The following is a 16,179-nucleotide window of genomic DNA, read 5'->3' on the forward strand; positions in this document are numbered from 1 at the left end:
GTTGGGACTACAGGCGCGCACCACCACGTCCAGCTAATTTTTGTATTTTTAGTAGAGACGGGGTTTCATCACGTTGGCCAGGGTGGTCTCGATCACTTGACCTAGCAATCCACACGCCTCTGCCTCCCAAAGTGCTGGGATTACAGGCGTGAGCCACCCCCCCCCCCATGCCGTGTTCTTTGTATCAGTGGTTCTGCATATGCAGGTCTGTGAATTCCGCTCCTGTTGACTACAGTTTGCCTCCAGAGACATAAATAGATAAAGATGTGTAACTTCCGATGTGGGGTGGGATGGGACTTGTGGCCAAGAGGAGGTATTCCAACCATCGTCTTCAGTGTGAGACGTTTTCCCACACACCTTGGAAGTTGACAGCCATGTGGTAGCACTGCTTTGTCATTTCATACAGGGCCCATCTAAGGTGTCAAATAGCTGCTGCCCACTACTTTGTGCACCCAAGAGAAAGGGGACAGGCTGATTTGTCCAGCACATTTATCAGTATTACAACTGTATTTGATCTCTATTAAGAGACCTGTGAGATATTTCTTAAAGCCCCCTTAAAAATACTTTTGCTTTATAATTTGCAAATTGTATTAAGAAACGTCTAAAAAAATATGCAATTGTTTTAAAAAGGCAAAACTAGCCCTTAATCATATTCCTGGTGATGTTAATTGTTCTCACAGAGGGAATGTGGAATTACAACTTTGATTAAAGCAAAAAAGTAAGCAAATGCAAAAGAGTTACATCTTAAGTCAGACCTTATTTTAAGAATTTTTTAGGGGAACATTATTACCATTATCAGCAACACAAAAACAAAAGGAAAACTAAGTGCCCCCTTAACAGAACAGATCTTCAAGGTTTCCATGTAATTTGAGGAGAATAAATGGGAGACAGAAAAAGGCATAAGCTCAATTTAATCTGATGTTTTTAAAGAAACCAAGGTCATTCAAGTGATATTTTTTAAAAACTTTACAAAGAAAATATTATTACTGTTATATAAAACGTTTAATGTTTGTGACCACTAGAATATTGTATTTGGTTAGGGTTGCCAGGCATTCTTTACCTACAGGGCATATCCAGTGTCCTGTACTGACTTTGTCAGAACACCTTAAACGCCCTGTATTCGGCTTTTTTGTCCCCAATAAATTAGAATAATTCGGCAGTTAGAGCTATTTTTCTGCCACCATAATAAGTACTTAAATTACTTAAATGGCAACATCAGCTAAAAATCATACCTTTGCAAATAAACATCTGGACAATCCCTCATTGTCTCTCCTGTAGAGTTCGCTGAGAGAGGACCAAAAGAGGAAACTGGGAATTAAAAGTAGTTATGTTTCATATTTAAGAAAGGACAAGACTTTTTTTTTTTTTTTGCCACATTTCCAAGTTATAAATGAGTAAGCACTGTTCATTCTGAGACCATTTTGTACGGAGTACACAGGCTCTGAAAATCAGCCAAACAGCCATAGCTTCACTCCTATGGCCATGCTTCTGATCATCAATCAGTCAGAAAACACCCTCCCTACAAGTTTCTGAAATGGAGCAAATCCTTGAGAGCCCAAGCTTCTGAAAGCCAATCAGTCTCAGCAATCTGAGATGGCCCACCCTTCCAGACAACAGCCAATCAGCAAGGGCCTCCCTCTAGTAACCCTGCTCCAGTCAGCCAGTCAACAGCAGCCTTCCTCTGGTGACCATAGTAAGATAGCTGAAAATCCTTCAGTCTCTGCGCACTTCACTTCTGAAAGTCCGCCAGTCCCTGAATGTCAGGATTCTCAAAACCTATATAAGATCAACTCTGGCTTTGCTCCAGACTGTCTTACAAGCACAATGCCTACTGTGTCTTAAAAGTTATCTTCAAGATCTTTGTGTAATTGCAGTTGTTCATTCAGCCCCAAAATCCTGAGCTATAGGTCAGACGTGGCTCATGCTGGTAATCCCAGCATTTTGGAAGGCCAAGGCAGTAGGATCTCTTGAACTAAGAATTTGAGACCAGCATGGGCAACCAAGCGAGATCTCTATCTCTACCAAAAAGTTTTTAAAAAATTAGCTGGTTGTGGCCCCAGTTACTTGGAAGGCTGAGGCAGGAGGATCACTTGAACCGAGGACTTCGAGGCTGTGATGAGCTATTATATACCACTGCACTCCAGCCTGGGCAATGGAGACAGTCCTTTAAAAAAAAAAAAAATATATATATATATATATATATATATTCTATTAGTTATATTATATATATAAATATATATACTAATATATACCAAACTAATACACTAATATATATATACTAATATGATATATATTAATATATATATATGTATATACATATATACTAATATATACTAATATAATATATAAGTATATATATTAAAATATATATATTAGTATATACATATAATATATATTAGTATATATACATATATATATCTCAGCATATAGTAACAGCTGTGCATAAAATAGGTATTATTTCTTCAACTAGTACCAAATAAAATATCTTAGATCTCAAATGACTATTTGAAGGTACTGCTATCAGAGCATTTTTCAATTCCAAAATTGCAAGCAAATATTTAAGTGCTAGGACAAAATCTACAGCAAAAATAAATATATAATAGCTGCATTTACTCTACAGATATCAAAGATCTAAATACCTCACCTTTTGTGGCATAGCCAAGTGTGAATAAAATAATCATGATCAGAAAATGTCCTATTTATGTGCAGTATTTATTTTGAGAAAAAGGATTGGTTATAAGGCTATTGTGAGTAAAATCTTCCAGGGGAGACTTCAGAAACATTGGAAAATTTTAGTGGACTTTATTTGTAAGCTAGGAATTGATCAGATAAATTGTATAGCTTTTGGTGGGGACTATTCAAATGTATGTGAACAGGTACAGAACATGTGTAGTCAAAGCTGAAGCAAAGCATGAATGATTCCATAGAAGGTGTTAGCTCTCCTATCCATATTCTGCATGATGCTGTTCAAATAATACATGACATTCCTTCTACTGATATTGTCACAACATTGTTATGAAATTCTTCTCTTCAGCATTTATGCAGCAGGTCCTCAAATAACACCATTTTGTTCAACATCATTTCCTTGTAACATTGATGAAAAAAATTGACTAAATTGTCACAGTAGGAGTGTGTGTGAGGGCACCCTGCAGTGGGTTAGCATCCTGGCCAGCGTGGGTTCCCACCTGTGCCCTGAGCTGATGGGATAGACTCTGGCCACCCTAGACTCTGAACTGGAACAATTGAGTAAATAATTATCTTGTTTGTATTCATCTTTCCTAAACGTATTTATGTTCACATTTATTTCAATGTTTAGTATTAGAAGTGTTTTGGGACTTTATTCAGAAGTTTGACGATGTTTTTGTGACCAGAAATATGCCGTAGAAACTTTACTCTTGTTTATATCAATCAGCCAATGGTGAATTAGTTTCATTATATCGCTTAGTCACAGTTTCTAAGAACCTATGGAGGACCTCAAGTGAGGACTTACTGTACTGAACGAACAGCATTTTTCCGTTCTCTCAAATTCAAAACCTATTGACTCTCTTTAACAAATGTATTTGGGAGAATCCTCCGTATGAAATCATTCTTTAATTCTGAAGAAAAGACCTCCATATAATGTGATCTTTTGTGACTGGATTCTTTCACACTTAGTATAATATTTTCAAAGTAATCTATGTTGTAGCAAGTTTTTTTTTTGAGTCAAGTTCTTACTTGGTTGCTCAGGCTGGAGTGCAGTGTCATGATCATAGCTCATTGCAGCCTTGAACTTCTGGGCTCTAACAATTCTCCTGCCTTAGCCTCCTGAGTAACTAGGACTACAGGTGTGCACCACCACCCTCAACTAATTAAAAAAAGATTTGTAGAGATAAGGTCTTGCTATGTTGCCCAGGTATGGCAAGTGTTAGCACTTCATTTCTTTTTATGGCCAAAAATATTCCATTGTATGGATGTATCACATTTTGTTTATCCATTTACAACTGATGGACATTTGGGTTTTTGCTATTTGGGTTGTTACTTAGGGGTGGAATTACTGGGTGATATGGTAAGTCTATGTTTAATCATTTGAGGAACTACCAGACATTTGCCAAAGTGACTGTACTGTTTCTCCTTGCCATTAGCAGTGTGTGAGGGTTCCAATTTCTACACAACCTCATCAGCACTTGTTATCTGACTTTTATACCCTAGCCATCCTAGTGGGTATAAAGTGGTGTCTCATTGTGGTAACAAGAACGAACAGACAGAGGTGGGTTAGCTTCTACTGTAGTAATTGCTAGAGGAGGCAGAAGGCAACTTTAACTAAAATAATAATAAACAAATAAATAAGCACCCATTCAAGAGGATTTTTTAAGTGTAAAAAGGACTTTCTTTAAGAAGCATTGTTTTTAAGTTAAATAACCAGGAAAAAAAATGGAAAAAGAGGAAAGAAGCAGTTGAGAATCAAATTAATGTTGTGATAATCAAGTGGAAGAAATATTTAAAAACAAAGAGCAAAACTTATGACCTATGTAAAGACTGAAGTCAAACCACCTTGAAAAGGTTTGCTGAATTTCAAGTAGGGTTAGAAAAATAAGTAATATGTCAATATCTAGATACAGCCTGCTAAGTTTGTGAATTGCAAGGATAAAGAGAAAATCTTTCATGCTTCCAGACAAAAGACAAAATCTCAGATAGGCTTCAGACTACTCAAATGCAGTGATAGAAGCCAGAGGATGGTGGAATTAATACCTGCAGGATGTCGAATGACAGGAGTGCAGTCTAAGAAGGCTACTCTCAGCCCAGATGCCATTAGCCTCTTAAAATAAAAAGTAACCTATTGATAAATATATTATGAGTTAGACAATATATCCCACACATATCTTACTGAGGCAAATACTAAGAAAGGAGACCTCAAGCTCAGGGAAGCTCAAAAGAAGATGCAAGAGTGATGTACAATTATATTATTGCTTAAATTTAAATAAATAGTGCTACAGAGATTAGGAATTTGTTATGTCAATGAGAAATAAAGTCTTAAAATTGAAGACATATGAGAGAAAAATTTAATAGTGTAAAACTAAAAATACCAAGGAATCTCAGCAAATAGGAAAGGTGGGAGGTAAGTAAGGGAGCTCAGCATTTGAAAGTTTATTTAGTGACTGAAGAAGCAAAAACATCATGGGGATGAGCAGAGGGCAATAGAACCCTTTGGTATCTTGTTTTTATTCAATAGTAGAAAATATTTATTAGGACTATGAGAAATTAAAAAATGACCTCCAATGGAATGGAAAAGTGAGAACTTCTAAAATAAGAGTCACTTCCCAGGGGAATTTGGGAAGAGCCTCTGGAAGTTTAATGCCTCAGGGGTTAGTTTCCTGGCTCTTAGCCACAGCCTGAAATCAGAATGTTTTGCTGGTCTCCTGATCAAATTTGTGAGAAAAACCTGCTAGAGAAGCAAAGCAGCAGAATGCATGGAACACAAACTTTGGAGTCAGATAGAACTTGGTCCCAATCAGAAATCTGCCACTTTGCAGCTTGCTCTAAGTCTTTGATTTTCCTTATCTGTAAAATGAGGATAAAAGCAGCTCCCTCACAGATTGTTAAGAAGACCAATATGTGAATATGCAGTGCAGTGCCTAGCATGAGTAGCTGTGCTACAGTCATTTTTATTTTATTACTATTCTAATGATGTATTTATTATTATTATTTCTTACCCTAGCCTGACTTGTCTAGGTCAAATGTATAAGATCCCTTCTCCTTGGAGCTTGGTGGAGATTTAACAGTAATCTTTGATCACTTTCTCTCTGCAGCCAATCCATGATCAAGTCCTTTGAATCCTGCCTCTGCAATGGCTCATCTGTCCCCTTACTTCCTGTCCATTTCCACTGCCAACTCCTAGGCAAGATCTTCCTGTCAAAGCTCCTGCAGGGATCTCTGAAATGACTTTCTTGTCTTCAGTTCTCTCCTTCCAACAAATTCATACAAAGAACCAGGTAAAATTTCCGAATGCCCAGCTTTGATCACATCACTATTATGTCTGGATCTCTCATCGTTACTTACAGAATGAAATCCAAAGTCTTCAGCCTTTGCCTACTGCTTTTCCACTCAGTCTTCCACTCTCACTATGCCCTCTAGTCAAATTGGACTCACAACTTTCCAAACTAATGAAGCCTCCTTAAATGAACGAGACACAGAAGTATATAAGCCTTGGCCACCTTAAGACTTTCCATCTCCCTACAGTACCCTGTCCTTCAGGTCTACATGTAAAGATCCAACCCACCCTTTAGGCAGAAAAGCTCCCACTCTCAACTCCCATAGTCCTCAGTTCACATATCTTTCATTTGTCATTATTCATATTGGTTTGATACTTATCGTGTGTGTGTGTGTGTGTGTGTGTGTGTGTGTGAGAGAGAGAGAGAGAGAGAGAGAGAGAGATACTCCTGTTCAGGATGGAGGCTGTGTTTTGCTACAGCTCCTTACAACAAGGTCTAGCATCTCAGAGGAACCAACAGATGTACGTTGGATAAATAAATTATTTTATTTACTGAATTGGTCTCACAGAAAGCAGGCTTTCTACAATTTATTTAACTGCAAAACTTAGTTTCCTAATAGAGTTCTCTGACGTTTGGGCAAATTTTATTGTATTATGGATAAAAACGTTTTAATTCTATATTAGCAAGTTATGTGTGTGTGTGTGTTTGTGTGTGCGCTATAGGCATTTATTTTTCTGTTGGTGACAATCTGGCAGCCAATTTCAGAGCTGCCTGTGATATAATATATGTCCTACTGGCCAGGAAATGATTAAGATGGCTGTGGGGACAAGTTAGACCAGGGTCGGATAAATTCTCACGGCTGCTAGGCTGTGTTCTGTAGGGAAAGAGTTTGACAAGGGAGACGGAGTGCTTCCCAGCAGATGACGCTGCTGGCAATCTGGGGCAGTTGCCGTTTGTGTCTCCCAACACGTCCAGAGAGAGCAGGTATTTCTTTGTACTGCACTTTTCTTATTTATACACATAGTGGGTGTCCCCTGATTCTTCAATTAATGGGAGCCATGAATCCTTTCAGTACCTCAACCTCTGGCCAAAGGAAGAACTTTGTCTGCTCCCACCAAGAAGCAGGTGCCTCATCCTTTGCCGTTAACAGGCACCTTTCCTGTTAACCTTGCCAGCATATGGCCACTGCTGCCCAGTCTAGGAGGATGTCTCTCTCCCTTTTTTGCCGACTGTGGCTGCCTAGTCCAAGGGGCTTTCTGCTAGGGTGATAACACATTGTTCTTGAACAGAGAGAAATAATGTAGAAGGGTTATCTTGTCCTAAAACTTTGTATTGCCTCGCAGAGTGGAAATGTACCTTTTGAATGCTCTGTGTGTTCTCTGAACAAAGTCTGTTGTCTCTGTCCACACACAACTTTGAAGTCGTTTATCCGGAACATCGCTGTTAAGGGGGGTGAAATGGTGGGGATGTGGTTACTCTGGTGGAGACTGAGAAAAAAATAGATGGAGCACTGTCCTTCTCTGACAATTAGGCTTAAATGATTCTTGAATGGATTCCCCCGTGGGGAGAATCCACTATCACCCTAACAGAAAGCCAGTAGCCCATTAGAAGTTAATGACAGAGCAAGGTTAGAATTCAGGACTCTTGGCTGAGTGTTCTTTCTGCTCCTTGTAGAGATTTGGCACAGGCTGGGAAACAAAGTTAAAGGAGAAACAGACTAAAATCCCAAGAAGTTACTATAAATTGTATTAACAGCCAGGAACAACATGGGCACTGTGACAATCCATGCCATGTTGTCACATTGGCATGGATTGTCACAGTGCCCATGTTGTTCCTGGCTGTTAATACGACATGCTTCCCAGAAGGGAATCTTTCCTCTCCAGACTAATAAAACTGGCTACCACAGATTAGGTGTGTGGTGGAGTGGAAAAATCCCACAAAACAGACATGTGCCAGAGTTTCTGAAATTTGAGACACCAAAGATCAAAGGAACTCTTTAAAGACCTCATTAAATCCTGTGGATTAAAAACAAAAAGAAGTAATCAGGCAGGCAAAACTATTATTGAAATCCCAAGATGTATGGTAAAATTTCAAAGCCTGGCTGGTTTGGTTGCTAGAGGAGCTGGAGGGTTGGGAGACCCTAATCCAAGACCACTTAGTCTATCCTTCACCCCTCACTAAATGTTTGTGTCTGGGGCAAACCTAGGGAGTCCTAGGGTTCTATGGAGCTCAGTTTTTGTTTTTAATCCTTTAATTGAATGATAAGGAAGCTAGAAGCCCAGTAGCCCAGTAGAAGTTAATGACAGAGCAAGATTAGAATTCAGGACTCTTGGCTGAGTGTTCTTTCTACTCCTCGCAGAGGTTTGGCACAGGCTGGGAAACAAAGTCAAAGGAGAAACAGGCTAAAATTCCAAGAAGTTACCATGAAATAATTTAGGCATATAAGTTAGAGTAGAAGAAACTCCCAATAATAGTAATGAGCATGATATTTCTTCAAGTCTTCTCTGTAGACCTTCTGAATCAGAATGCCCTAGATTTCTGGGAAATGTTGTTAAAAGTATGTATTTCTGGTCTTCACCCTAGACCCACAGAATTGGACTCTCTCAAGGTTGAGTCTAGGAAACTGCATTTTTAGAAACTCCCCTAGTGGCTTCTTACACTTGACAATGGCATACTCTATCCCTGCCAGCTGTGGCCTTCACACCAAAGCAGGATAGGATAGCACTTAACAGAATATGTCAGCTGCATATCATCTCCCATAACTGCTGTTACTTGGTTTTTAACTTTAAAAATACGTTAGGTAAGGACCAGTGTGATGACTCACACTTGCAATCCCAGCACTCTGGGATTCTGAGGCAGGAGGATTGCTGGAGCCCAGGAGTTTAACACCAGCCTGGGCAACATAGCAAGACCTTCATTGCTACAAAAATATTTTAAAAAAAAAACAGCCAGGTGTGGTGCACAGCTGTAGCCCCAGCTACTTGGGAGGCTGAGGTGGGAGGATCACTTGAGCCCAGAAGTTTGAGGGTATAGCGCACTATGATTGCACCACTGCATGCCAGCCTGAGTGACAGAGCAGGACCTTGTCAGAAAATTAAGTAATTAGCTAATTAACTTTTTGTTTAAAATCGGGATACAAAATAACAGCAAATTAGGAGGAATAAGTTCTAGTGTTTTACAGCACTATAGGATGACTATAGTTAACAATAATATACAGTTTCAAATAGCTAGAGGGAGGATATTGATGTTCCCAACACAAAGAAATGATATTTGAGATGATGGATATGCTAATTACCTTGATCTGATCACTATACATGATAGGTATTAAAACATCACCATGTACCTTATGAATATGTACAATTATTATTTGTTAATTTAAAAAAATGAAATTAATAAAAACAATTGTCCGCCACAACTCAATGCAAGAATTTTTACCTCAGAAACCTATTACCTCACAGCAGAGCAAACACAAACTCATTCCTGTAACAAAGCAGAATGTGGCAAGCGCTATAAGAAAGTGAAAATAAAATTCTATGGGAGCCCAAAAGTAAAGAGATTGCCTCCCACTGAGGCAACTTCTGAAATAATTGATATTTGGAAAGGAGCTGCTATGTCGTCAGAGGGCAGGGAACTGGGGCAGAGTGCATTACAGGTGGAAGGAGAAGGAGGCAGAGCAGAGCCAGTGAGGTAGAAAAGCGCTATTTGTCCATAGTGCATGGGTGGGGAAGGGGTGTGTGTTTGTTGGGAGTCGGAAGGCGCAAAGATCTAAGTGTAAAACCTGGCTGTATCAGGCAGGGGAGGGGACAAGCAGATTGAGGGTCAGGGCTAGAGCCATGTGGAGTGTGATCACAGCAGGAGCTAGAATATGGTTGTAACAGACTCAATGCATACAGACTTAGAAATAAATGTTAAGAGAGGTATTTCAGTAATGCACAATGGCAATGCAAATCTGGTGAAGGTGCAGGGGTGCTGCTGGGAAAGTAGGCTCCACCAACACCTAATAAAAAAAAAAAAAAAGGCTTAGCCAGTCATGCTGGCATGTGGTCCCAGCTACTCGGAAAGCTGAAGCAGGATTGCAGATTGCTGGAGCCTGAGAGGGTAAGGCTTTAGTGAGCTGTGATCCTGTCACTGCACTCCAGCCTGGGCAAAAGGGTGAGAGTGAGAGCCTGTCTCAAAAAAAAAATTGTGTTATCAAGGGTAAAAAGGTGATGGTCATTTGGATGCTATAATCCTTTGTTCATTCTTTAATTCATACATTCAACAAGTATGCTTTGGTGGAATTGGTTCCACCTTTGACTCCAGAGACCAACACTGGACTCCATCTAGGCCAGAGATCACACCCTGCTGACCACAGTGAATGGGTTGGGGATCATCACTGATGCACTCAGCACCCATATAGCTAAAATTCCTTTCAAAGCCTATGGAAAGACTGTGAAGAAATAACCCTTTATCTTGCCAAAATTGAAATAGAGAGCTTGGGTTGTAAGTCTGCAGGTTTGGGGAAGCATCTTAACACACAAAGGTAGACCTTAGGGTCAGGAAATATGAAGAGCAAGATAGAGTCCTAATAAGCTGTTTGAACTCCTTTGGCACAGCCTTGCCTGATTACTTACCCTTGGACTTTGCAGTAACATGAGCTTGCTTTGTTCAGGTCAGTTTGGGTCACATTTTGTCATTGCAACTGAGCAAGCCCTAACTGAAACAACCCGGAATACTGGTCTGGTGCCATGGAATATAGCTATGAACATGGTCCCAAAGTTGATTACCTATACCCTGTCAAATAAGTAGGAATAAAGCACAGCCCAGTCTCAGCCTCTGCTATGACATAACAGTTAGTTGGGGCTATTCAGGAAGTATAAAACTATTCTCCATTCCACTGGGCCTGAGTATCTCCTGAATATATTTTGTAAAGTAAGAAGTCAGAAACCAGTTGACAAATAGCAGACAGGAAAATCAGAATCACAATTGCGTTGGCCACATTGTTTACTTTTTGTCCCTGCTTAATAGTTTTTTGTCAAAGGTCCAAAGTCCTGGGCAGAATTGGTGTCTATTTCATTTTTTCCATTATGAAGCTGTGTGTCCTTGAGCAAAACATTTCACGTACTTGTGGCTAAGTGTTCTCATTGCTGAAATGGAGCAGGGTGAAATAATATCTACTTAAGAAATAGATCTTTCCTTAAAAGATCTATTTCTCTGAAGTGGCAATAACAAATATATATGCAAAAAAGATTTTAAAATTTAGAAGTCCAGTAAAAATGAAAGGTTAAAAATGTGTGTATGTGCATATATATATATATATATATATATATATAAACGCAGTCTTTGTCACCAAACTGGAGTGCGGTGGCACGATCTGGGCTCACCACAACCTCCAAGTCCTGGGTTCAATGATTCTCCTGCCTCAGCCTTCTGAGTAGCTGAGATTACAGGCGTATGCCACCACGCCCGGCTAATTTTTGTATTATTAGTAGAGATGGGGTTTTGCCATGTTGATCAGGCTGGTCTGGTCTCAAACTCCTAACCTCAGGTTATCCACCCACCTCGGCCTCCCAAAGTGCTGGTATTACAGGTGTAAGCCACTGCACCCAACCTATAAAAGTATATGTAAATAATTGCTCAAGCAAATCTTGTCTTTACTCTGAATTGGCTGAATAACCTTAACTATAGCAATGTGCTGGCACATGTTTAACAAAAGCTTCTCTGAGGGAATAAAAATACTCTACTTTTTAGCATTGACTAATTTCCACAGTAGAAATTCTATCATTATGGTCAATTTCAACCTGTTGATTTGTTTGCAAAATTCCTGAATATCAGTTCTAACGGGGCTGTTTAAGCCTGTACCAGCACAACGTTGCTCAGATCTATTGGTTAACTCCTCTGCTTCAGTTTCTTCACTTATCAAAATGTTTGTTTCACTAATTATAATCAAACAGCTTTTGCTGAAAGGTGTCTTGCAGTCATCTACTGTTGTAATGACACATTTTCTTTATGCTATGACATGCCTAGCAGGGTTCTTGGCATCAAAGGCTAATCAATCTTTATTTGTATTAATTTGCTTTCTAGTTCTGTAATATGTCTATCCCTCATGAGCAAGCAACTGGTCTGGTGATGCTTTTGGGCAAATATTACACATAGCGCTCTAGTGTGTGGATACTTAGATACAGATATTTTAAGTAGATAAACACTTTCTTGATCTTGTATAAGAACATCCCTCAGATTACTGAGGGAGAGTCAGTCTCTCAAAGTTGATGTCTCTGTTGAATTATTCAAAAAATTAAGCAAATGCCCCTCAGTAAGCAACAGGTGAGGCATATTTTCAAACAGCCCTGAAAGCTATTACATCTCCTTCAACTGCACAGAAAGTTCAATGATAAAAAACAAAAACAAACATCAGGAATGCCTCAATTTTCCTACTGAGAATGGGGCTGCATTCTAAATTGACCATGACTAGATCATGACTTTTCTTACTAACAGGAGTCTGCCCTAGAGCTTTCTTTGTTGTGGTATATACTCCCTCTGTGAGTGTCACACTTCTGACAGCTTTGGAGCTTCACATGAATACACAGGCCAGTGAACAGAGTGGAAATGGCTGAATTGAAGAGCCAAGACTGTGGAGCAGAAGGCTGTACACTAAAGGGATGCCTTCAAGAGGGCAACTGGCTATGACTCTCTGTGGTAACCTCATTTCCAGGGCCCTGTTATCTTGCTTGTTTGGCAATAAAGAAATATGTCAACAGATATTATTGTATGGTATTGATTTTATAATTACAAGCAAGTCTGCAATGAATAACCATGTGCATAATATGTATAAAAATGGGAAAAAATAAATGAGGAGACACAAAAAAGTGATAATATTTTAGGGAGGGAAATTAAGTGCCTGGGATTAGGAAGAAGACTTCTCACATATGTTTTTCATAGAATGGTCTCATGATTTAGCATTTTAGTATTTGCTATGATCGGTATGTCTTACCTATACCAACATACACACATGAACATGCTTTTTTCCCACATTACAGAAATAATAAATTATTTTTAAAGAAATAATTTTTATAATGGGAAAATGCAGTTATTTTAATCATTTGTAAATGTACAATTCAGTGGCATTAAATAGATTCAGAGTGCTGTGTACCCATCACCACTATCTATACCCACCAAATTTTTATTATTCCCACCAAAAACTCTGTAGCCATTAAACAATGACTCCTGGTAATCTCTGTTCTACTTCTGATGAATTTGCCTATTCTAGGTACCTTGTACAAATGGAATCATACAATATCTGTTCTGTGTCTGGCTTATGTCATTCTCCCACATACTTTTGTTTTCTAAATAAAACATCTATCAACTGGATAAAGTTGTGAACATTTGAAATGTCCTTCATGTCTTTAGAAACAGAGAGAACAGATCTTATGAAATGTGTAAATGTGCCTTGGACAAAGTAGCTCATGTCTGGTGTTGTCTAGAAACTTCATTGTAATCTTTAAAAGGTTAACTAGTTGTCCAGCATGCTAATACCCTCTTAATCTCAGAAAATGAAGTCAAATAGCCACCGTTTTCTACAAACGTTGGCTCATATATGGCAGGGCTTTTTGACCAGGGGTCCTAGAGGCCTTCAGAGAGTCCATGAATCTTTTCTGAAATTTCATGCAAATTTGTTTTGTGTTGCCTTTCAGGAGAAAAGTTTGTTAGCATTCAGAGATTTTCAAAGTGGTCCATAATAATAATTTTTAAAAAGGCTAAGTACCATTGTTAAATAGGATAGTTAATTCTGTCCCTTCCCTTGGAACAGACGTAAAAACCCTTTGTTCATCAATAAGATTGTGTGAGTACATGATTAATGAATCCATGTCAAGATAAGTCTCTGAATTGTCTTTACAAAAGAAGTCTGTGGTTTCAGAAAATGATCCTTTAGAATTTCCATCCTTAATAAAAATAACATGGAACATCTGATTTGGTGGCACAAAGAAAAGACCAAAGCATCCATGTGTGTCAGTACAAGATTATCATGTAAGGAGGCTGAGGACTTTTTCATTCATTTCAGAAATACTGAACACTTACTATGTGTCAGGTATAGTCCAAAAGCTCAGGATAAAGCTGTGTATCTGTCACCACTGTCTATAAATAATACAATGTCTCTCCACTTATGGGACTTGCATCCTATTACTAGGATTTAGATAATAAAGGAGTAAAAAAAGAAATGACACTTTCAGACAACCAGACATGCTTCAGTGGAAGTGGAAAGAGGTTTCATTGTTAGTGTGGTTGGGAAATTCCTCTCTGGGCAGATGGTATCTGAGCTGAAGCCTGATGGGCAAGAATGAGCCAGCTATGTAAAGAGCTAGAAAAGGACATTCAAGGCAGAGGGAGCCACAATGCCAAGCTCCAGCTGCAGGTGAGATGGGAGGTACTGAGTGCTAGGGGGTGCTTGGCCACCTGTCTCCTCACTTTAGGGCTACTCTTCTATCCTCAAGTCTCCACTCCCTTTTACATCCCAGCTATACTTTAGCAAACAGTATGATTCCACATTCAGTTTTCCTTCTCACTCCTGCAAAACCTACTTGAGCTCTTGATATCATTACTGCCTTGCATGTGTACAAACACCTCAGTGACCCAAGCAAACAATAAGCTCTGGGGGGAGAAGAAGTATGTCTGCTTCTGCAAAAATGTTGTTATGGGATGGAGGGAGCAGGCCAATCGCAGAGGCAGGGAGGGTGGTGAGGCCATCTAGACCGAGCCTCACATTCACAAGGGTCTTCACATTTACGTTTGGCCATCACTGTTACACATAGGGTATGATATCGTTTATGTGTGTTAAAGGTGCTATTTATTAAGTATTTACGTATATGTCTAAAGCATATAACTATACTATAATTTTGCTTTTTGTTATAACGGGATACAAAAAAAAAAAAAAAATGGCAAGTGGCCCAGACTTCTTTTACCTTGAAAGGCCTGAATATAAAGAGAATGAGTTTTAGAAGATGACTGCTTGAGATCAAATCCTGGCTTCAATCCTAGCTCTGTAATATCTTGGCTAGATACCTTTTGGCAAGTTTCTTAGCCATGCTTAATATGTGTATATATAGAGAGGAATTGTGTCGTAGGATGGATGTTAATAACAGCCTCCCCCATATCTAATTTATATAATGATATATGGACGAGGTTTTTGGACTTTTGAGTTGATATTGTAATGGGATGCAACTCTAGGGATCTTAGGGTGAGTGAATTTGTTTTGCATGTGGGAAGAATATGGCTTGTTTGGGGCAAGAAAGTAGACTGTGATCGTGAGAATGGCCTTCCAAAGGCACTCGTATCTAATACTCAGAACCTAGAAATGTTATTTCATGTGGCCAAAACAAAACAAAAACTTCTCAGATGTGATTAAGGATACAATCTTGAGATGGAGACATTATTTAGTCCCTCAAAGTAGAAAACGGAAGTAAATGAGATGTACAAGGACTAAATCCGCCATTGCTGGCTTTGAAGATGGAGGAAGGATGTTCAAGTTAGGGAACGCCTAACCATCTTTAGGAGCTAAGGGAAAAAGAAACTCACAACACAAGAAAACAGATCCTGCCAAGCCTACAGAAAGGAGTGCAGCCCTTACAATACTGATTCTAGTGATGCAAAACAGACTTCTGATGTACAGGGCTATAGGATAATACATTCTGCATTGATTTCACCCACTAAGCGTGTGAAATATACTAATTATGAAGGTTACTTTTCAGAATTGTTAGTAGGCTCAAACAACTTATAACAATACCTAATACATCGTAAGCATTCAATAAGTGTTAATATCTTTCTAGACGATGAGAGGAAGCTAATATGTAAATACTTCTATGAGATATATAAACAAAATAATCAATGAGCTACATAGAAACTATTTTAAGAGAACTTTGCTAACTGATTAAGTTTCCAGAGATAATAAGCTCTAAGATTATGACAGATATTCACATCTGTAATCCCAATAATTTGGGAAGCCAACGAGGGCAGATCACTTGAGGTCAGGAGTTTGAGACCAGCCTGGCCAGCATGGTGAAGCCCCATCTCTACTAAAAGTACAAAAAAATTAGCCAGGCGTGGTGTCCTGTAGTGCTAGCTATCTGGGAGGTTGAGGCAGGAGAATGGCTTGAACCCAGGAGGCAGAGGTTGCAGTGAGCCGAGATCACACCATCGCACTCCAGCCTGGGTGACAGAGCAAGACTCCAACTCAAAA

Source organism: Cebus imitator, unplaced genomic scaffold (genome assembly GCF_001604975.1).
Source record: "Cebus imitator isolate Cc_AM_T3 unplaced genomic scaffold, Cebus_imitator-1.0 Scaffold288, whole genome shotgun sequence".
In the NCBI taxonomy this organism is placed as follows: domain Eukaryota; kingdom Metazoa; phylum Chordata; class Mammalia; order Primates; family Cebidae; genus Cebus; species Cebus imitator.